The sequence below is a fragment of the Coregonus clupeaformis genome, chromosome 21, assembly GCF_020615455.1.
Source record: "Coregonus clupeaformis isolate EN_2021a chromosome 21, ASM2061545v1, whole genome shotgun sequence".
In the NCBI taxonomy this organism is placed as follows: domain Eukaryota; kingdom Metazoa; phylum Chordata; class Actinopteri; order Salmoniformes; family Salmonidae; genus Coregonus; species Coregonus clupeaformis.
Window position 1 is genome coordinate 10,993,188 of NC_059212.1, and position 23,814 is coordinate 11,017,001.

Sequence of the window (23,814 nt, forward strand, 5' to 3'; positions counted from 1 at the left end):
TGCCAAGTCTAGGTCCAAAAGACTTCTCAACAGCTTCTACCCCCAAGCCATAAGACTCCTGAACAGCTAATTATGGCTACCCGGACTATTTGCACTGCCCCCCCACCCCATCCTTTTTACGCTGCTGCTACTCTGTTAATTATTTATGCATAGTCACTTTAACTCTACCCACATGTACATATTACCTCAACTACCTCAACTAGCCGGTGCTCCCGCACATTGACTCTGCAACGGGTACCCCCTGTATATATAGCCTCCCTACTGTTACTTTATTTTACTTCTGCTCTTTTTTTTCTCAACACTTTTTTTGTTGTTGTTTTATTTTTACTTTTTTTGGTTAAAAATAAATGCACTGTTGGTTAAGGGCTGTAAGTAAGCATTTCACTGTAATGTCTGCACCTGTTGTATTCGGCGCATGTGACCAATACAATTTGATTTGATTTGATTTATGTTTGAAGGAAAAAGGGGGTAGCTTGCAAGCCGAAGAACATCATCCCAACCATGAAACACGGGGGAGGCCCCGTGTATCTCAGTTGGTAGAGCATGGCGTTTGCAATGCCAGGGTTGTGGGTTCGATTCCCACGGGGGGCCAGTATGAAAAAAAGTAAATAATAAAAATATGTGTAAACTCACTAACTGTAAATCACTCTGGATAAGAGCGTCTGCTAAATGACGTAAATGTAAATGTGGCAGCATCGTGCTGTGGGGGTGCTTTGTGCACTTCACAAAATAGATGGCATCACGAGGAAGAAAAATTATGTGGGTATATTGAAGCAACATCTCAAGACATCAGTCAGGAAGTTAAAGCTTGGTCGCAAATGGGTCTTAAGGACAACAAAGTCAAGGTATTGGAGTGGCCATCACAAAGCCCTGACCTCAATCCTATAGAAAATGTGTGGGCAGAACTGAAAAAGCGTATGCGAGCAAGGAGGCCTACAAACCTGACTCAGTTACACCAGCTCTGTAAGGAGAAATGGGCCAAAATTCACCCAACTTATTGTGGGAAGCTTGTGGAAGGCTACCCGAAATGTTTGACCCAAGTTAAACAATTTAAAGGCAATGCTACCAAATACTAATTGAGTGTATGTAAACTTCTGACCCACTGGGAATGTGATGAAATAAATAAAAGCTGAAATAAATCATTCTCTCTACTATTATTCTGACATTTCACATTCTTAAAATAAAGTGGTGATCCTAACTGACCTAAGACAGGGAATTTTTACTAGGATTAAATGTCAGGTATTGTGAAAAACTGAGTTTAAATGTATTTGGCTAAGGTGTATGTAAACTTCCGACTTCAACTGTATTTATTTATGCACCTATTGGTGATGCTGTGCTGTTGTTTGTTGAGATGCAAGACACATTTCCCGAAAGGGACACACAATAAATAATTATTTTTATTACTCTAGAATTTTCAATGACAGAGTATTTGGCTAAATAAAGATGGCCTAAGTTACAACTTGATAGTTGTATTGTGCTGGTCCTCTAGATTTCAAATATTTTCTGAAAGTGAAATAAGTTATAAGAAACGGACACTCACTTGGCCTTGTGTTCGTGGGACGTTCCGCAAATGTTGTCCAGCTCGATCTCCAGGTTAATGGTGTCCAGGGTGAGCGTCTCCAGGTTACTGCTGTACTCGCCGAGCTGAGCCTCATACTCCGCTGTGGTGGTGCCGGAGGACTCGGGCGACCCCCATTTCTGACCCCCTTCAAGGATGGCATTCTCCTGCTGGAGGGCTCTCACTTTGCCCATGTACGAGGAGAAGCGTTCATTGAGGCCGGACAGAGTGTGCTTCTCTGCCTCCCGGGATTGCATGGGAGCCAAAGCTGGCCCCAGAGCAGTACCCCAGAGCAGTTCCCAGCACCATGGCCGACCCGTCCCATAGCGAAGACAGGACTGTCCATCAGGGCTCTGCTGCCACCCCCACCATAACCTCCACCACCACCTCCACCTAAGCCACCACCAAAACCCAGCCCACCCCCTGATCCCCCACCCAACCCCAGCCCGGACCCCATAACCAGTCCTCCTCCCAAGGCCCATGCCCAATCCTCCACCACCACATCCCCCAAAGCTACCACCACCACCACCTCCCCCAAAGCCCAACCTGGCCCCACCGCCACCTATTCACCCAAAAAGGCCCAGGCCACCACCGGCCGACATCCTGGAGGACCAAGCCATGGACAGGGACATGATGTGGGGTTGAGGATCACAACACAGGCAGCAGATAATGAGAAAATGAGAGGGAGAGGGATCTGCCTATGAGAGCAGACTCCAAGCAAGCAGATCTGCTTTATTTACTGTGGAGCAAGAGGGGAATGAGGGTTGAGGGACTTAACACGATAAAAGAAAGGTGGAGCAAATAAGTCTCCAAAAACAGTCTGACAGCCAAAATACGAAATAGTAACTACGACTGAAATAATAAAGAAACAGGGAGAACATTTCTTGAGTACCTGTACATACTTATCTGATCAGACACTGATTAGTACTGCTGAGCATAGAGAAACTAGCAGAGAAAACTGAGCAAGGGAACACATGGAAGTGAGGGCATGAATACACAGGTGAACAGGTAGACACAGGTGACATCCATAGGATCATGATTAGTCCAGACTGTGAGTGAGAAGGTGCCTAAGGTTGTCGGACAGCCGAATGTTGCAAGAACGTTCCCAGAACACATTTCGTCTGTTCTTTAAAGGTCCCCAGAATGTTTAATTAGGTTATGGGAACAGTCTGGTGGGAACATTGTGGGGACATCACAAAAGACATGTTCCCAAAACACAAAAACTGTCCAGTCATGCTGATGATTATAGAATGTTTGTATAAAACATTCTCCTGATGTTGCGAAAACATACATAGAACACATTTCATTTTGTTCTTTAAAAGTTCCCAGAATATTTCATTAGGTTGTGGGAACATCTGGTGAGAACATTGTGGGGACATCACAAAAGGTATGTTCCCAAAATAAAATACTTTCCAATTGTGGGGATTATTCTACAATGTTTCTTTTAGGATGTAAAAAACATTCACCTGATGTTGCAAGAACGTTCCTAGAACACATTTAGTCTGTTCTTTAAAAGTTCCCAGAATGTTTCTTTAGGTTGTGGGAACATTGTGAGGATATGACAAGAGATAGGTTCCCAAAACACTAAAACTGTCCAGTTCAGTTGTGCACAAACCATTCCTTTGATGTTGCAAGCATGTTGACAGAACAGCCTTTCTGAGCTCTTTAAAGGCTCCCATAACATTCTATTAAGGTTGTGAGAAGAGTGTGGGTACATTACAAGAGATAGGTTCCCAAAACGCAAAATATGCTCAGTTGTGATGACATTCATACAATATTTAAGTTAGGTTGCACAGGACATTCCTATAATGTTATAAGAATGTTGACAGAACACTTGGTCTAAGTTCCCAGAACCTTTCATTAAGTTATGGGAGTTGTCTGGGATGTTGCAAGAATATTATTGTGATATTCATATAGGTTGCACAGGACATTACCACAATGTTGTACAATGTTTCACAATTTCAAGTAAGTCCGTTTTTCATAGCATATTTGTTTTCGGTTTAACATAATATTCCATTAATGTTCACGCAATATACACTGAACAAAATATAAATGCAACATGCAACAATTTAAAAGATTTTACTGAGTTACAGTTCATATAAGGAAATCAGTCAATTGAAATAAATGAATTAGGCCCTAATCTATGGATTTCACAACTGGGAATACAGATATGCATCTGTTGGTCACAGATACCTTAGAAAAAAGGTAGGGGCATGGATCAGAAAACATTTTTACATTACATTTTAGTCATTTAGCAGACGCTCTTATCCAGAGCGACTTATAGTTGAGTGCATACAGTTTCATACTGGAAAACCAGTCAGTAGTCAGGGGGTTCAGTCTAATATGGTCAATAAGGACACAGAACACAATTTCTGAGTTAATAAAATGTTCCCATCATCTTCATATGCTGTGTACTTGTAATACTTTATTCGCCACAGACCGTTCAATTGAGGACAGGCTATCTGAATGAACAACAAAGGCCAAATGAAAGTATGAACATTCATTAAAATAGTTTGGGAGGGGCCTCGTCTCTGAGGGATGATCCTCGGAGCCAGATGCTGTGATGCCGGTAGCCCTATGCAGGGCGCTGGCATCGAACCCCCCCCCCCACCACTGGAAGAAAGAGGTTCCGATGACAGGCCTACAGCTTGTGGTGGTGGAGAGGAGGCGGGTCGGCTGTGAACCTTTTTACTGTAAGACGCAAGTGAGAGAAACAAGAGTAAGCCTTCATTTGAAATACATCACAAGATGTATTCCCATTGGTGAGAAGAGAGCAAGGTAATTATTGCCCAGGTATGCCCATAGGTTGTTTAGCAAGCGTGGTAAAGTTGCATTATTCTGCTGTGCTCTTTGGCCATTGGATAATAGGTGACTGACATTCTGCACGTGGCTAATTGATAGTAAAGGAGGCAGAGTGACATGACGTTGTGCTGTTGTTGAGAACATAAACACAAGATATAAAATCCTGCTGAACTTACGTTAACTACATTACTGTAGAGCAGCCTCATGCTGGGTGACCTTTGACGTCATGGACAAGGAGCTCCTTACCAGACATTTACAGGAGAATTCAACAAAATATCCCAAATAAAAACACAGGACTTTTCAAAGTAATCATGAAAAAAGAGCCAATGGGACATTTACATTCAGTATGATGACGTATTCTGAGAATATCAGGGTTGGGGTTAATTCCACAAATTCAATTCATATTCCAAGTCAGTGTTTTAATTCAGAGATCCCCAACAATTCCACAAATTCCCTTAAATTCAATTATCAGGCTGATCATGCCACTGTTCAGACAGCCTGGAAATGAAAAGTTTCATTCTAAAACGCTATACTGTATATACAGTACCAGTCAAAAGTTTGGACACATACTCTTTCCAGGGTTTTTATTTATTTTTTTTAAACAATTTTCTACATTGTAGAATTATAGCAAAGACATCAAAACTATGAAATAACACATATGCAATCATGTAGTAACCAAAAAAGTGTTACACAAATCAAAATACATTTTATATTTGAGATTCTTCAAAGTAGCCACCCTTTGCCTTGATGACAGCTTTGCACTATTGGCATTCTCTCAACCAGCTTCATGAGGTAGTCACTTGGAATCCATTTCGATTAACAGGTGTACCTTCTTAAAAGTTAATTTGTGGAATTTCTTTCCTTCTTAATGCGTTTGAGCCAATCAGTTGTGTTGTGACAAGGTAGGGGGGGTATACAGAAGATAGCCCTATTTGGTAAAAGACCAAGTCCATATTATGTCAAGAACAGCTCAAATAAGCAAAGAGAAACGACAGTTCATCATTACTTTACGACATGAAGGTCAGTCAATATGGAAAATGTCAAGAACTTTGAAAGTTTCTTCAAGTGCAGTCGCAAAAACCATCAAGCGCTATGATGAAACTGGCTCTCATGAGGACCGTGCTCTACCAGCTGAGCTACAGAGGACCACAGATGAGGCATGACGTGGGATGGGACCCTGCCGAGCTTGCTGAGTCATGGGAGCCTGACGAGCCAGCTGAGGCATGACGTGAGATGGGAGCCTGCCGAGCCAACCGAGGCAAGAAAACCTCTTGAGCCAGCTAAGGCATGGAAGCCTGATGAGCCAGCTGAGGTATCCCCGGTTCCTTCGGCAGCGGCACCAAGACCCAACGTCCCCAACCCAAATGAAAAAACAATGCTTCTGATATTGGTGTCAGTATTCTGTAAGGACAGACGCTGGGAGACAGGAAGAAAGTACAGGGAGTGAACATTTATTGAAAAAACAGACAGGAACAAAACACTGACCAGCGTCTGGACAACGGAAACGAAACAACATTAATGCAGACACTGGGATCAAACTGAGGAACAGACAGATATAGGGGAGGTAACCAAGCAGTGATGAAGTCCAGGTGAGTCCAATGAAGCGTTGATGCGCGTAACGATGGTGACAGGTGGGCGTAATGATGGGCAGCCTGGTGCCCTCGAGCGCCAGGGAGGGGGAGCGGGAGCAGGCGTGACAGAATATCTATATGAATAAAAACTTTTCAAGACAAAATTCTGCATTTTGATATGTTCCTCTATGCACTCTCTGTGACTTCTCTGAAGATTTTAACCCACTTAACCACAACATTTTTCCAAGTTTCCACCATCATTGTAAAGCCCTAGTTATTTTGTTGCTTTGACAAAGTCATTTCTGAAGATTATTAATTATTTAATGTGAACGGTGATTCATTTTAAGGAGAAAAATAAACTGTCCCTCATTTTAAGGTCAAACCTGTTACGTGAACTGAACTCTCATTTTGATATGGTGAAACTATTCAATTTTAAATAATTGTTTCAAAAGAAACATAGAACATATAATAGTCAAATCATAGCAGGTGAGCTGGTTCTACTCTTTTTGGCCATTTTCTGGTGTTTTGTGGTGGAAAACTGAGTGGATCGAGCACAACACGTCGACCCTGTTACCAATAGATAAACAGGCTAGAACTGTTTTAACAATTTCATTTTTTTGTAAAGCTTTCATTCAATTCCCCCTCCCTGTTCCACACAACACGCTTCCATTCCCCCGGTCACAAGGTTATTTATGATTGATTTAAGATGAAATCAACCCTGTTAAGGTCAACCCTGTTACTTTATTTGGCACTTAAAAAGGTCCAATGCAGCCATTTTTATCTCAATATCATATCATTTCTTGGTAACTATCAAAGACCTTACTCTGATTGTTTTCAATTAAAATGGTCAAAAATAAGTAAAACTGAAAATTAGCAGAGGTTTGGAACTCTCTTTCTTATTGGTCTATTAACTAATTACAATTTGAAATTTCAGGCGATCTTTTCAAACAGCTCTTACACTAAAAGGCCATTATTATAATTTTCACAATTTCACAGTGTTCCAACCTCATAGCGTGGTAATTTACATTGAGTGTACAAAACATTAGTAACACCTTCCTAATATTGAGTTGCAGCCCCTTTTGCCCCTCAGAACAGCCTCAATTCATCAGGGCATGGACTACACAAGGTGTCGAAATCGTTCCACAGGGATGCTGGCCCATGTTGACTCCAATGCTTCCCACAGTTGTGTCAAGTTGGCTAGATGTCCTTTGGGTGGTGGACCATTGTTGATATACACGGGAAACTGTTGAGCATGAAAAACCCAGCAGCATTGCAGTTGACACACAAAAGATTCAAAAGGCACTCTCACATCTGAGCTATCTTTGTTGCAGGTGCATGGTAACAATTGAATAACATGAGAAAGAAGAAGATACTCGCACAATGCTCTTGCTAGTATCACTGCTCTTTATTAAGCTTTACGTATCGGCCTCAAGGCCTTCGTCAGAGCTTTTGTGATTGTTTTTAATTTACACCCTTATGTAGACATTGCTCCACCCACATCCGTTCAATGCATCGAATGGGTTTGGAGTCAAGGGAAAATAAACATCTGTTACCAAATATAACAATGTGCATTTCATAAGTATTCTAATAAAGTGTGTACATAAAACGTATTAAACACGTCTGTAAAACCACAATGAGGACATTGACCTATCAAGTAAGTTTTCATAAATCATTGGGTACATTGCAAGAAAAAACATCAGAGTAGTCTGAAGCGGCGGCATTAGTTCATGTTCACATTTACAAGATAACATGCACCGGCATTTCATCATTAAAACCTTTTGGGAATAATGTCTGGAGGGTGAAAATCCAAAAACATTCTCTTTTGCTCAGAGCATTATCTATATCACCTCCCCTGTCTGATATCTTGACTTTCTCTATGCCACAAAATCTAAAAAAGGTAGAAATGTCATGTTTTTGGTCATTAAAATGTACTGCGACTGAATAATCCCTGTCCTTTCTCCTGATTTAACTTTTATGTTCACTAATTCTCTGTTTGAGAGAATGAGAGGTTTTATCTACATAACACAGCTCACACTGACATTTAATCAGGTAGATAACATGGGTGGAGGAGCATGTAATAATGTCATTTATTTGGAACCGTTTCCCTGTATGTGGGGGGCAGAAATATTCACATCATATTGTTGCACTGTGCGCAGCCTCTGCATTTATAGCTACCATTCGGAAGAGGGCGTGAAAGAGCCTGGCTCATTTTCTTTTGTGGCTGACAGTTGGCATGGACCAATTTGTTGTATAAATTACAACATCTCCTATATACAATAAGTGGTGAGTTCTTAAATTCAGCTGGCAGAAGCTGGGTCCGATGATAAAACATGCCAGTGTTTCTTGACCGCATCTCCCACTTTGTGTGAGTTCAAAGTATATGTGGTGGTGAACATTACAGAGTGTTCTTTAGCTCTAGTGGGTATTTTTTTGTAGCAGTTCATCTAATGTTTTCCCTAATGCCAAGTTAAGAGTTTCATCCACACATTTTGGAGAGTAGCCTCTTCTTAGAAACCTATTGCGCATCTCCTCTGTTTTTTCTAGGTAGTCCTCTGTGGAGTGGCATATACAGCGCACTCTGAAAAAAGTTATTAAAACACTAAAACTGATTCGCCTGGCACTTACTACCATACCCCGTTCAAAGGCACATAAATATTTTGTCTTGCCCAATTACCTTCTGAATAGCACACATATACAATCCATGTCTTAATTGTCTCGAGGCTTAAAAATCCTTCTTTACCCTGTCTTCTCCCCTTCATCCACACTGATTGAAGTGGATGTAACAGGTAACATCAATAAGGGATCATAGCTTTGATGTGGATTCACCTGGTCGGTCTATGTCATGGAAAGAGCAGGTGTTCATAATGTTTTGTACACTGTATATAAAACACAGGAAAATAATGTTTTTGACTGCACTGGGCCTTTAATAGGCACTTACTATAGTCATTTTTATTATCCCTCTTGAGATGGGAAAACATGTTTTTTATTAAGTTGAACATATGCTCGTCATGACAGAATGTTAAATTAGGTTAAATAAATAACAATTCTCCCACCAAGTTACGCTACCCAAAAGGGACTCATTTTGTGGAACTACCCAACAGCCTTTGGTCCTGAAAAGCTTTTGTAGAGGTGATGTATGGGTTGAATAGTGTAGGTCTTTGTAGAAGAATCGAGGTAGCTATAGACCCCTTCCTTTGTGTACAAATATTGGCACGATATGTGAATGCGCACGTGTTGATGGCAGTAGCTACGTTCAGTGAAGAAGTTGGCTCGTAGCAACCACTTGGTCTATACGTAGCAGGCTGCATGGCCTAGGATAAAAAAATACAATAAAAAAAGAATAGATAAAACATGGCAGAGCTGAAATTCCTTACGCCAAAATCAGCTGTACTTACCAGGATGGTGAAAAACCACAGTGATGTAGATACGGAATCAGGGGATTCCAACACCCACACAGAGGACCTGCCAGAGCCACTCACGGCTCTGTATGATGCCAATCTAAGGGACCTCTCACCACATGAAATAAAGGAGAAGTGTGAAGAAGCTTTCCAGAGATTGAAACAGAAACTGACCCGTGATCAGTGTGAAACCCTTGAGCTTACCTCCAAGGAGCAGTCCAAATGCCAGGCCTGGCACACAAACCGAATCGGACGAATAACAAGCACCGCCTTCCATCGTGTGTGCACGGCAGGCCGAAACACAGACAAAATCAACCTGGTGAAAAAGACAATGCATTACAATGACAGTGAGTTGCATCATGTCCCAGCTGTACTTTGGGGAAGAGACATGGAGGACACAGCCAGAAAGCACTACACGGAAGAAATGAGCAAAATCCATGCCAACTTCAGCGTGAAACTCTCTGGTCTTGTTGTGCGGAACGATCAACCACATCTCGGGGCATCCCCAGATGGATTAGTGAACTGTTCCTGTTGTGGGAGAGGAACCCTTGAAGTTAAGTGCCCATACAAATACCGCGATGGCCTTACAGGGTGCAGTGGTGACACACAGTTCTGCTTGGACAAATCACTGCACCTAAAGAAGAATCATCAATATTACCACCAAGTTCAACTTCACATGTTTGTATGCAATGTCCAATACTGTGACTTTGTGGTTTGGACAAGTGCTGAGGTCATTGTGCGTCGCATAATCAGAGATGAAGAAATGCTGCAAAAAGCCCTACCTAAGGCTGAAAGGTTCTTTCTTGCAAGTGTTTTACCGGAACTATTGACACGAAGCCACGACCCTCTCCTAGAAACACATAAAGAGTGTTCACACTGATATGCCGGAATTTGTACAATCTCAAGAAAGTAAAAAAGTCTATATGTAGTGGAAATAATTAAAATTAATTAACATTGACATTTGTTACTTTGGTAAGGATGTTGCAATATCACATAACACACAGCACAAAACACCTCATATGATCACATTGTTAGAGTTTTCAGTTCTTATCTTCTCGCGACAACACTCTTCGTTAGATTTTACATCACACACTATCACCACCATGTAATCTAGTAGGACTGTAAAATCTTGAAGTAATTCCATCTATGGATGACTCTTTCAACATGTATTCTGACATGAGACAGTTGCGTTGATGTATCCACCTTTTGAGCATAGAGTTGCTTCTTTCCGTTGATGAAATTACGGATTCAACGGGTCTACGGCAAGTTCCTCTCTGATTAAAAATAATTTGCCAAAATCTGGTGTATCGGTCAGAGCTCCTGATTCTGGATCACATAATCCCTGGCAACAGGGTTTGAGCCCCACCTTGACCACTCTGCCTGAGCCCTGATATTATTTCTCCCTATCTACCTTACTCCTATAAAATTAAATAAATACAAAAGGAGATCAGGAATCCAGGCTCCTTTAAAAAGTATTACAAAAGTATTTGATCAGCAAATATCTCATCCCTCTACTAGTGCTCAAAATCCTGATTAAATCCAGATTATATGACTATTCTGTCACCAAACAGCACAACAGGACATTTCCATTCGACTTTTAGAGTTTTACGGCTGTCTGTTTTGATCACTGAGCTTAAACCCACTTCATCTGATTTCAATGGGCCAGTCTCTTCTTTTGGCACCAACTCTAATGCTCATTTGCTTGTCTGGTATGCGTGGTGTTGCATAACAGTCCATTCCACTCACTCACAGTGGAGAGAATTCAGGAATGGTAAGTGGTGACTCTATTGTCTCTGGTATTCGACCTGCTGTACAGTGGGGGAAAAAAAGTATTTAGTCAGCCACCAATTGTGCAAGTTCTCCCACTTAAAAAGATGAGAGAGGCCTGTAATTTTCATCATAGGTACACGTCAACTATGACAGACATATTGAGAAAAAAAGATCCAGAAAAATCACATTGTAGGATTTTTTATGAATTTATTTGCAAATTGTGGTGGAAAATAAGTATTTGGTCACCTACAAACAAGCAATATTTCTGGCTCTCACAGACATGTAACTTCTTCTTTAAGAGGCTCCTCTGTCCTCCACTCATTACCTGTATTAATGGCACCTGTTTGAACTTGTTATCAGTATAAAAGACACCTGTCCACAACCTCAAACAGTCACACTCCAAACTCCACTATGGCCAAGACCAAAGAGCTGTCAAAGGACACCAGAAACAAAATTGTAGACCTGCACCAGGCTGGGAAGACTGAATCTGCAATAGGTAAGCAGCTTGGTTTGAAGAAATCAACTGTGGGAGCAATTATTAGGAAATGGAAGACATACAATACCACTGATAATCTCCCTCGATCTGGGGCTCCACGCAAGATCTCACCCCGTGGGGTCAAAATGATCACAAGAACGGTGAGCAAGAATCCCAGAACCACTGTGGGGACCTAGTGAATGACCTGCAGAGAGCTGGGACCAAAGTAACAAAGCCTACCATCAGTAACACACTACGCCGCCAGGGACTCAAATCCTGCAGTGCCAGATGTGTCCCCCTGCTTAAGCCAGTACATGTCCAGGCCCGTCTGAAGTTTGCTAGAGTGCATTTGGATGATCCAGAAGAGGATTGGGAGAATGTCATATGGTCAGATGAAACCAAAATATAACTTTTTGGTAAAAACTCAACTCGTCGTGTTTGGAGGACAAAGAATGCTGAGTTGCATCCAAAGAACACCATACCTACTGTGAAGCATGGGGGTGGAAACACCATGCTTTGGGGCTGTTTTTCTGCAAAGGGAACAGGACGACTGATCCGTGTAAAGGAAAGAATGAATGGGGCCATGTATCGTGAGATTTTGAGTGAAAACCTCCTTCCATCAGCAAGGGCATTGAAGATGAAACGTGGCTGGGTCTTTCAGCATGACAATGATCCCAAACACACCACCCGGGCAACGAAGGAGTGGTGTCGTAAGAAGCATTTCAAGGTCCTGGAGTGGCCTAGCCAGTCTCCAGATCTCAATCCCATAGAAAATCTTTGGAGGGAGTTGAAAGTCCGTGTTGCCCAGCGACAGCCCCAAAACATCACTGCTCTAGAGGAGATCTGCATTGAGGAATGGGCCAAAATACCAGCAACAGTGTGTGAAAACCTTGTGAAGACTTACAGAAAACGTTTGACCTGTGTCATTGCCAACAAAGGGTATATAACAAAGTATTGAGAAACTTTTGTTATTGACCAAATACTTATTTTCCACCATAATTTGCAAATAAATTCATAAAAAATCCTACAATGTGATTTTCAGGATTTTTTTCATAGTTGACGTGTACCTATGATGAAAATTATAGGCCTCTCATCTTTTTAAGTGGGAGAACTTGCACAATTGGTGGCTAACTAAATACTTTTTTCCCCCACTGTATATGGTCCATGCTGCATGACATTATCACATGGCCTTTGTTCCCCACAAGGTTGGTAAAGCCTTCTACAGAAAAGCACATAAAGTTTTGAAAGTATATAACCTCGTTATTGTTATTTTATTGTGTTACTTTTTATTTTATTTGTAACTTTCTTTTTATTTAGTAAATATTTTCTTAAATCTATTTCTTGAACTGCAATGTTGGTTAAGGGCTTGTAAGTAAGCATTTCACGGTAAGGTCTACACCTGTTGTATTCCACGCATGTGAAAAATAAAATTTGATTTGATTTGAAGTACTCGCTGGACCATCTGGTATGTTTCTGCGGCAAAGAGGACCACTCTCAAAGACAGAGGTCATGCTCAGATATCTCCAGGGTGATCAATTCAGTTTGAACTCAGTTAATTCAGGACATGAGTTTAAATTTAACACGGGAATTCAACACATCTTTAATAATACAATCATTTAACTCTTCTTTTACGCTTGAATTCTTTAACACTTCTTTAAAACTTGAGAGAATTATCCTTGAAAATACCAGTAGCGAACTGTGGCTATTTGACCTTCAGTGGGAGAAACAATTTGTCCAAAACGTTGTATCAAGCTAAAAAATTTAGAAAAACTGAGACATTACCCGCACTAACGTTACCAGCAACAGTGACCTAATTTCATAATAATACATTGTATTTCCCAATGGTTTTTTTTCATTAGAATATTTATCATTTCATAATGACGCTCATGTATTTCCGAATATCATTGTATTTTTCCTTTCATGGCCACTCCTTCCATAATCGCAATGGATATATATACAGTGGGGAGAACAAGTATTTGATACACTGCCGATTTTGCAGGTTTTCCTACTTACAAAGCATGTAGAGGTCTGTAATTTTAATCATAGGTACACTTCAACTGTGAGAGACGGAATCTAAAACAAAAATCCAGAAAATCACATTATGATTTTTAAGTATTTAATTTGCATTTTATTGCATGACATAAGTATTGGATCACCTACCAACCAGTAAGAATTCCGGCTCTCGCAGACCTGTTAGTTTTTCTTTAAAAAGCCCTCCTGTTCTCCACTCATTACCTGTATTAACTGCACCTGTTTGAACTCGTTACCTGTATAAAAGACACCTGTCCACACACTGAATCAAACAGACTCCAACCTCTCCACAATGGCCAAGACCAGAGAGCTGTGTAAGGACATCAGGGATAAAATTGTAGACCTGCACAAGGCTGGGATGGTTCAAGATGACGGTCAATCACCCTCGGTCTGGGGTTCCATGCAAGATCTCACCTCGTGGGGCATCAATGATAATAATAATAATAGTAATATGCCATTTAGCAGACGCTTTTATCCAAAGCGATTTACAGTCATGTGCGCATACATTTTTACGTATGGGTGGTCCAGGGGATCGAACCCACTACCCTGGTGTTACAAGCGCCATGCTCTACCAATTGAGTTACAGAGGACCACGATCCATGATCATGAGGAAGGTGAGGGATCAGCCCAGAACTACACGGCAGGACCTGGTCAATGACCTGAAGAGAGCTGGGACCACAGTCTCAAAGAAAACCATTAGTAACACACTACGCCGTCATGGATTAAAATCCTGCAGCGCACGCAAGGTCCCCCTGCTCAAGCCAGCGCATGTCCAGGCCCGTCTGAAGTTTGCCAATGATCATCTGGATGATCCAGAGGAGGAATGGGAGAAGGTCATGTGGTCTGATGAGACAAAAATAGAGCTTTTGGTCTAAACTCCACTCGCCGTGTTTGGAGGAAGAAGAAGGATGAGTACAACCCCAAGAACACCATCCCAACCATGAAGTATGGAGGTGGAAACATCATTCTTTGGGGATGCTTTTCTGCAAAGGGGACAGGACAACTGCACCGTATTGAGGGGAGGATGGATGGGGCCATGTATCGCGAGATCTTGGCCAACAACCTCCTTCCCTCAGTAAGAGCATTGAAGATGGGTTGTGGCTGGGTCTTCCAGCATGACAACGACCCGAAACACACAGCCAGGGCAACTAAGGAGTGGCTCCGTAAGAAGCATCTCACGGTCCTGGAGTGGCCTAGCAAGTCTCCAGACCTGAACCCAATAGAAAATCTTTGGAGGGAGCTGAAAATCCGTATTGCCCAGCGACAGCCCCGAAACCTGAAGTATCTGGAGAAGGTCTGTATGGAGGAGTGGGCCAAAATCCCTGCTGCAGTGTGTGCAAACCTGGTCAAGACCTACATGAAACGTATGATCTCTGTAATTGCAAACAAAGGTTTCTGTACCAAATATTAAGTTCTGCTTTTCTGATGTATCAAATACTTATGTCATGCAATAAAATCCAAATTAATTACTTAAAAATCATGTGATTTTCTGGATTTTTGTTTTAGATTCCGTCTCTCACAGTTGAAGTGTACCTATGATAAAAATTACAGACCTCTACATGCTTTGTAAGTAGGAAAACCTGCAAAATCGGCAGTGTATCAAATACTTGTTCTCCCCACTGTATATATATATCCCTTATATGTCAATCAGCCCAGGTGGGAAGTCTTTAGCCACCGATTGTATAATCCTTTACAATCGATTACTTCACCCTGTTGAACTTGACCTGACAGTTAGGACAGAGCTAGGTATGCCATACCTCTGTGTAAGGGTGTGCCGAGCAGTCGGACAAAACTAGTATCATAACGGATATGGTCAATCTTGATACGATTAAGATCCAAGTATTTTTTGTTATTATCCGTGATTGGAAAAAATATAATGTTTGGGTGCCAGCGTGCACCTTTCAATCAAGTGCGAGGTGCTACATGGTCGAAATTACTCAACTAGCTAGTTTGCCTGTCTGTAAAGAGAAGGGAGGGTTGTACATTGATCCTGCTGCTTGGATTGAGCAAAGATGTATTTCACCGTCCACTCGCTCACCCCATCACTTCTCCTTGCATGTTTCGGTCTGATCATTTAGATTGCTGCTGCCTCCTGTTAGTCTGCTACTATAATACATCAAATGGCGAGGATGTTTGCTAGCAAGCAATGTGCATAGCATCTAACAAAGTGGCTGATATTTATTTTTTAAATAATAAATGTTGATGCGCATTCTGAGTGACAGCAAACAGCAAAAGTTGAGGAGACACAGACACCCCTCCGTGTGCTGCTCCTAATCTGCAGCATTTTAGGTCTATAAACATGCAGGGAGATAAGTATTTTTCCAACATGTGGAGTGTTTGGTGCCGAATTATCCAAATGATTGGCGGCTTCACAGAGAAACTCCGATATAGACTTGTGGTTTCATCCATTGTTAAGCAAAGTAGCTAGATCAAAAATAGGGCAATGCGAGAATGCATACTGTTACGCGCTCAACTTCTTCTTCTTTAAGGTTTTATTGGCGGACTACATCCAAAAAGGTGTATTGCCGCCACCCACTGGGTGGGGTTTAAACTAAGATACTTTAACGAAATTAAATAAATTAAATAAAAACTAAACAAAAGTCAATGTACTCCTTCACTTAGTCAAATGTACTCAGATCCCTACACAGGCTCTGGGGTCTGAGAGGGGGAAGCATCTTCATACAGTATTTTCTGCAATGTTTCAGCCGTGAAATCCTAGAGATCCAAGAACCTTTTAGCCACTTTCACTATGATTTCCAGTTTCTTCGATTTTTTGTTAGTTTTGTCCTGTACAATAAATCACCTGTGCAATAAATGCAACAAAATCAACCTTCTACACGATTAGTGTTTCAGGATTTCTCAACTGACTGACATCCACTGACTGTTGGGCATCATCCACTGCCATAGCTTCATCATCCCTACTCGCTGCTTCGACAATTGTCACTGCCTCTGCATAGAAGACCACCTCGAATAGCCCTGATCCTTCCTACTTTGACCTCCTTCACCACTAACAGGGCAGTCAGGGAACTCTAGAACGTGATTCCCATCACAATTGCAACGCCGTGCATCCTCAGACTATTCAACAATTATATTTCATTTGCAAACACTTGACACGTGGCCAAACGTCTTTACATTTATGACATTGGAGTGGCTTTTGTACATAAGCTCGCACCACATATCATATATATCCCAGCTCTACATGGGTTTGGAGAAATTCTTCATCAAACATCAATAATACAGAAAGGCTTCTTTCCATTCACAGTGTGGGTTAAGCAACGTGAATCGACTATTCCTGGCATGTTTATCTTAATCCATGAAGCCTCAATATCCATGGAGATGCCAGATATTACCTTTTATCAGAGCCCTACTCCGATAATCATAGCATTCCACTTCATGCATCGATAATATGTACATCCAAAGTGCTTTCTCCTTTTGTTCTTTTGACACACATTAAATCAACATCTTACCACTACTGGGCAATCTGACTGACTCCACTTCTCCCAATAAATTCTTCACCATCTTCGTGAGCGCCAACGGTTTCCCAAAAAACATCCTTGCTCATGAATCACACTCCAACAAGGATTGAGGCATTATCATACCGAGGCTTATCTTGATTTACAACTTTAGCCCTTCTAGCTCGATTCTTAGATGTTACAGTATTCCACTCATTTCCTCTAGCTTCACTCGCACCAACAGAAGCAAGCATTGCTTCTGCTTCCACCATTGCTCAACTTCAGCAATCTCTTTGACTTCAGCCACTACTTTTGCCTAATAGTCTTGTTCAAGGGCTTTCAACCAATTACCTACTTGACCTCGCCCACTTGCATTGATTGACATATCCCTTGTGATTATGGAAAGAGTAGCCTTGAAATGAAAAAGGCCATGAAATTCAGGAATACCAAAGATTGTGGATATACTGACAAGATACACGTCTCTCCGCCCTAACAATGGGAGTCATTGTCCACAAAGCGGCACGGCGGGCTGTCTACCTCCCACCTTTCCTTTCTTTGCTGTCTACCTCCCACCTTTCCTTTCTTTGCTATCTAGCTCCCGCCTATCCTTTCTTTGGATTGGTGGATACATCTCATTCTTGCAATCCATTACTGACTCTCATTGACCTCCATACAAAAACTCCTTGCTTGGTGGGCAAAGCAACGAAAGAACTCCACCTGCTGGAGGGAGACAGATTTTCCGCCGAGTTGGGCCTCTCTCTTCCTCTTCCTCTATGGAAATACATAATGTGATTAAGCGCCATTATGAAATGATAAATGTTCTAATGAAAAAAAGCTATTGGGAAATACAATGCATTATGAAATTAAATATGGTAACATTATTTTGAAAAGTGACATTATGAAAATATATTTCATAATAATGCAGCACCTATTCTTGAATCATTTACATGTAATTATTTATTCATTTATATATTCATTTATTTATATATATTCACATTGAGTACTTTGGTCCTCCATATACTGTACTTCCCATTGCAAACATCGTCATCACATTCAGCACAAAAAATAACCAGTGAACAAAGTTTAAATGCAACAATGTTTCACACACATAACACATTTATTTTCAGAGATAGCTAACAACAGCAAGCGAGCTGCAATAAAAAAAGGACATTTCCACTCACCAGATAATGATCATTTGAAACTTAACTTAACAAGTTAATCTTGAAAAGGGCGAAGATAATAAATGAGCATCAACATCTTCTTTGATAACATCTGCAGCTACTGCAGCCGCCGCACACTATCCTACAACAAAAACTAGATAGCTATTGAGCAGGGATCTGTCAGCCTTCGTGAAGGCGGAAGTTTCCATACGTTTTTGTAAGTCCAAATGTGATTGGTTGATTCCATAGTCACTCCAAAGATTCTGCTCTAATACAGTTGAAAGACAGCCTTCTATCAAACTTCTGAGGGCCTAGCTCGGGGTAGGCAACCCTGGTCCTGGAGTGCCGCAGGCACTTCATGTTTTGATTTAACCAACCTGGAAGACCAGGTGTTTTGAATTTAGGCAATCATTGAACTGATCAATTAGCTCAGTTGGTCAGGTGTGGTGCCTAGTTGTGTCACAGTTGAGTGTAAAAGTGGTGTGGAATCAAGCGCAGGACACACAGAGGCTTCGTACTGACGTCTTTAGTGAAGACAAAAAGAACAAGCCAAACACGGCTACATACAACCTGGCAGGCAAGCGAACTTTACGCACCCCGGTAAAGTACATACAAAGGCACAAAAGTGCGGAGCTCTCTACTACACCGAACAGAGAGACAAAAACGAACTAGCATCCCACAGTGACAACGAACAATTACACACAACACATGACAAAACTCAAGATAACTTATAGGACGCATAATTAACACTAACAAGGAACAGGTGTAACAAAACAGACAAAACCAATCAAACATCGAAACATAGAACGGTGGCAGCTAGTACTCCGGAGACGACGACCGCCGAAGCCTGCCCGAACAAGGAGAAGGAGCAGCCTCGGCCGAAACCGTGACAAGTTGGAACAAAATCCTGCAATACCTGCGGCACTCCAGGAACAGGGTTGCCTACCCCTGCCTAGCCAATGGTGAGTTATCTAGCTAGAAGTATCTACAGAGTTTCTAAACCCAGAGGCACAACATCGGAAGACTTCAAAGAAGCAGAAGCAGACCAAGCAGACCAGGCCAGTGTTTTGGGTTTGAGAAGTCAATGTGACATATGAAAAAGTATTCCTTAGTTGTTAATTTTCTCGAAATCTAAAGGCACGACCTAGATTTGAGCCAATGTCTTAAGTTGATCATGATATTACTCCAAACTTGTGAAAGTGACAAACTGACACGTTTTCATTTTGGTCAAAAACGACTTTATATCAAAGGAGTGCCTTTAATTTGACGGCCTGCACATGCGCAGTTCAGCGCGAGCCAACCGTTAGACCCGGTGGTGTGTTTCTACACATGAGCTTAGATAGCCAACATCACCATGACATCACCTACAAGCAAAATGCGGATTGGATATTTGTTTCTCATCAATTTTAACCTCTACGGGATCGGTGTCCCGTATACGGGACGGTTGAGCTAACGTGCTGTCACGACTTCCTCTGAAGCTGCCTCCTCTCCTTGTTCAGGCAGGCTTCGGCGTTCGTGGTCACCGGCCTCTTTTCATCATTCCATTTGTTTTGTCTTGTTTTTTACACACACCTGGTTAATATCCCCTCATCAGTCCCTGTATAATTATTCCCTCTGCTCCCCATGTCTTTGTGTGTGATTGTTTCCATGTGGAGGTGTCGATAGCTCGGTGGAGCATTATGTACTTTATCACTGGGATATTCAGCAGTTTTATTTTTCCAGGTACACCTTTAACTCGCACTGTAGATGTTTTACGCATTGCTGCGAACCACTGTATTGGCAGAATAAACCATTATTCTGTGATTTACACCCCCTGCACCTGACTCCGTCCAAATCACCCGCTACAGAATCATACACCCAACAGCACGGAGTCAACAGGAGAGGGGAATATGCCTGGACTCTTTGAGCGGGTCCGGGAGCATTCCAACATGTTAGCCAGCTTGGGCGAAGCGATGGATCGGGTTCTCCAGGACGTCCAGCGCCTGGAGAGGAGAGGATCCGACCCTGCGGAACCAGCTGAGCGACCGGATCCAGCCCCCCACACACCAGCACCCAGAGGTATTCACCTGTCTCGACTGAGGGAATACGACGGGACAGCGGCCCGCTGCCAGGGTTTCCTCCTGCAGCTGGACCACTATTTCAACACCATCAGCCCTGCTCCATCGGATCGGGAGAAGGTGTCCGCCCTCGTCTCCTGCCTCTCTGGGAAAGCCCTGGAGTGGGCCAACACGGTCTGGAGTGAAGGAGGAAACGAATTGGACAACTACAGTGAGTTCGCTCGCCTCTTCCGGGCAGTATTCGATCATCCCCCTGAAGGAAGAGAGGCGGGCAAGCGTCTGGTCCATCTGAGGTAGGGAGTTTAGAACTCTAGTGGCTGGGTCCGGGTGGAATGAGTGGGCCCTCATCGACCACTACCGATGCAGCCTGCGTGAGGACGTCCGAAGGGAGCTAGCCTGCCGGGATACCACGTTGACCTTCAACCAACTGGTGGACATGGCCATCCGGTTGGACAACCAGCTGGCTTCAAGAGGACGTCCTGGAAGGGGCCTGCTCGTTTCACCAACCTTCAACCCGGATCATGTTCCGATGGTGCTGGGTGGTGCAGCGTTCCGGGAGAACGGAAGACGACAGATCCAGTGTCACTCTTGTGGCAAGAGAGGACATTCTGCTGCACGATGTCGTCAGAGTTCTTCTGGTTCTGGAGGCGTCAGGCAGGGCACTCTCGCGTCACCCCAGGTAGCGCAAACCCACACTCGTTCAGAGCCCTCTGCTGCGCATTTCACCATCCACGTCAACTTCCCTGATTACACGGTAGTTCCCCAGTGTAAGGCGCTGGTAGATTCACGCACAGCTGGGAACTTTATGGACAGGTCGTTAGCTAACAGTCTATGATTTCCATTGGTTCCCCTGTCTATTCCATTTCCCATCAAAGCACTTGACAATCGACCATTAGGGTCAGGTTTTGTTAGGGAGGTTACAGTACCAGTCACTATGATTATGCAGGAGACCCATAATGAGCAAATCACGTTTGACATTGTTTCCGTTGGTGCGACCAAGGTGGAAAGTCCAGACAATACCTCCTCCGTGCGCATTCCCCCCGAATACCTCGATTTGGCGCACACGTTTTCCAAAACGCAGGCGACCAAATTACCACCCCATCGGGCGGGGGTATTGCGCGATAAACCTACGGTTAGATGCTGTGCCACCCTGGATTCATGTATATCCCCTGTCGCAGGCTGAAATTAAGGCTATGGAAACACACGTCTCTGAGTCCCTGCGTCAGGGGTTCATACGTCCCTCCACTTCTCCGTATCCTCGAGTTTCTTTTTCGTGAAGAAGAAATACGGGGTTCTGTGCCCTTGCATTGATTACTGTGCACTTAATAAAACTACCATTCGCTATAGTTATCCTCTACCCCTCATTTCCTCTGTGATTGAATCAATGCATGGGGCGCGCTTCTTCACAAAATTAGATCTCAGGAGTGCATACAACCTGGTGCGTGTCCGGGAAGGGGACGAGTGGTAGACAGCATTTAGCACAACCACGGGGCATTATGAATACCTGGTGATGCCTTTCGGTTGATGAATGATCCATCAGTCTTCCAGTCCTTTGTGAACGAGATGTTTCGGGACATGCTTGGTCGCGATGTGGTGGTCTACATCGATGACATCCTGGTGTATTCTGCTACGCGCTGAGCATGTGTCCCTGGTTCGCAGAGTGCTGGGCTGACTGTTGAAGCATGACCTGTTTGCCAAGGCAGAAAAGTGTTTGTTCTTCCAACAATCCGTCTCCTTCCTCGGATACCACATCACCACCTCAGGTGTGGAGATGAAGGGAGACCGCATTTCAGCCGTGCGTAATTGGCCGTGCGTAATTGGCCGTAATTCTCCAACCATGGTAAAGGAGGTGCAGCGCTTCATTGGCATTGCCAATTACTGTCTGAGGTTTATCTGGGGCTTGGGCAAGGTCGCAGCTCCTATCACCTCTCTGTTGAAGGGTGGGCCGTCCCGGCTCCGCTGGTCTGCTGAGGCTGACAGGGCTTTCAGTAACCTGAGGGCTCTGTTCACCTCAGCCCCGGTACTGGCCCATCCCGATCCATCATTGCCGTTCGTAGTGGAGGTGGATGCGTCCGAGGTAGGGGTATGCGATGTTAGTGATCGGGAGCTGTTGGCTGTTGTCAGAGCCCTGACAGCGTGGAGGCACTGGCTCGAGGGGGCGAAACTCCCTTTCCTTGTCTGGACTGACCACCGTAACCTGGAGTACATCCGGTTTGTTGGAGTACACCCGGTTTGATTTCACGCTGTCCTATATACCACACACTATGAACATGAAGGCAGATGCACTGTCACGGCTGTACGACACAGAGGAGAGGCTCATTGACAACACCCCTATACTCCCGGCCTCCTGCATTTTGGCGCCGGTGGTGTGGGCGGTGGACGCAGCCAGAGTAAGGCACCTAGGCACCTTCCATCGGGTAAGTTACATCCCTTACCAGTTCCACAATGGCAATGGTCCCACTTATACATTGATTTCCTAACTGATCTTCCCCTCTCTCAGGGTAACACCACCATCCTGGTCGTAGTGGACCGCTTCTCTAAAGCCTGCCGCCTCCTTCCTCTGCCCGGTCTCCCCACGGCCCTGTAAAATGCGGAAGCCCTGTTTACTCACGTCTTCCGGCACTATGGTTGTGCCAGAGGACATAGTGTCTGACCGGGCTCCCCAGTCCAGGGTCTGGAAGGCGTTCATGGAACGTCTGGAGGTCTCGGTCAGCCTGACCTTTGAGTTTCACCCAGAATCGAATGGACTGGTGGAACAGGTGAATCAGGATGTGGGTAGGTTCCTGCAGTCCTACTGCCAGGACCGGCCGGGGGGATGGTCGGTGTTCGTGACATGGGCCGTTTATGCCCAGAACTCTCTCCGCCACTCCTCCACTAACCTGTCACCATTTCAATGTGTTTTAGGGTATCAGCCGGTCCTGGCACCGTGATATCAGAGCCAGACCGAAGCTCCTGCGGTGGACGACTGGTTTCGGCGCGCAGAGGAGACGTGGAACTCTGCCCACGTCCAACTCCAGTGCGCAGTGCGTCACCAGAAGGCCAAAACGCTGACCGCCACCGCAGTGAGGCCCCGGTTTTTGTACCGGGTGATCGGAACCTGCCCCTCCGCATGCCCTGCCGGATGTTGAGTCCGCGGTTTGTGGGGCCGTTCAAAGTCCTGAGGAGAGTTAACGATGTTATGTATAGGTTGCTGCTCCCTCCAGATTACCGTATTAACCCCTCGTTTCATGTATTTCTCCTCAGGCCGGTGGTGGCTGGTCCGCTCCAGGAGTCTGAAGTGCGGGAGGTCCCTCCGCCCCCTTTGGACATCGAGGGGGCCCCGGCGTACTCCGTCCGTTCCATCCTTGATTTGAGGCGTCGGGTGGGGGGCCTTCAGTACCTCGTGGAGTGGGAAGGGTACGGTCCTGAGGAGTGGTGCTGGGTCCCGGTGAAGGATGTCCTTGATCCCTCCACCTTCGCCATCCATTATTCTGTGATTTACAGCTCCTGCGCCTCCGTCCAAATCACCCGCTACACGTGCACTAATGTGATTAGCATGAC

At 43.8% G+C, this 23,814-nt stretch overlaps 1 pseudogene; it reads right to left on the minus strand.

The window, feature by feature from the left end:
• LOC121534770 overlaps positions 1 to 22,627 on the minus strand; it is a 57,934-nt pseudogene extending 35,307 nt beyond the window's left edge.
• Positions 22,628 to 23,814: the final 1,187 nt, after the last annotated feature.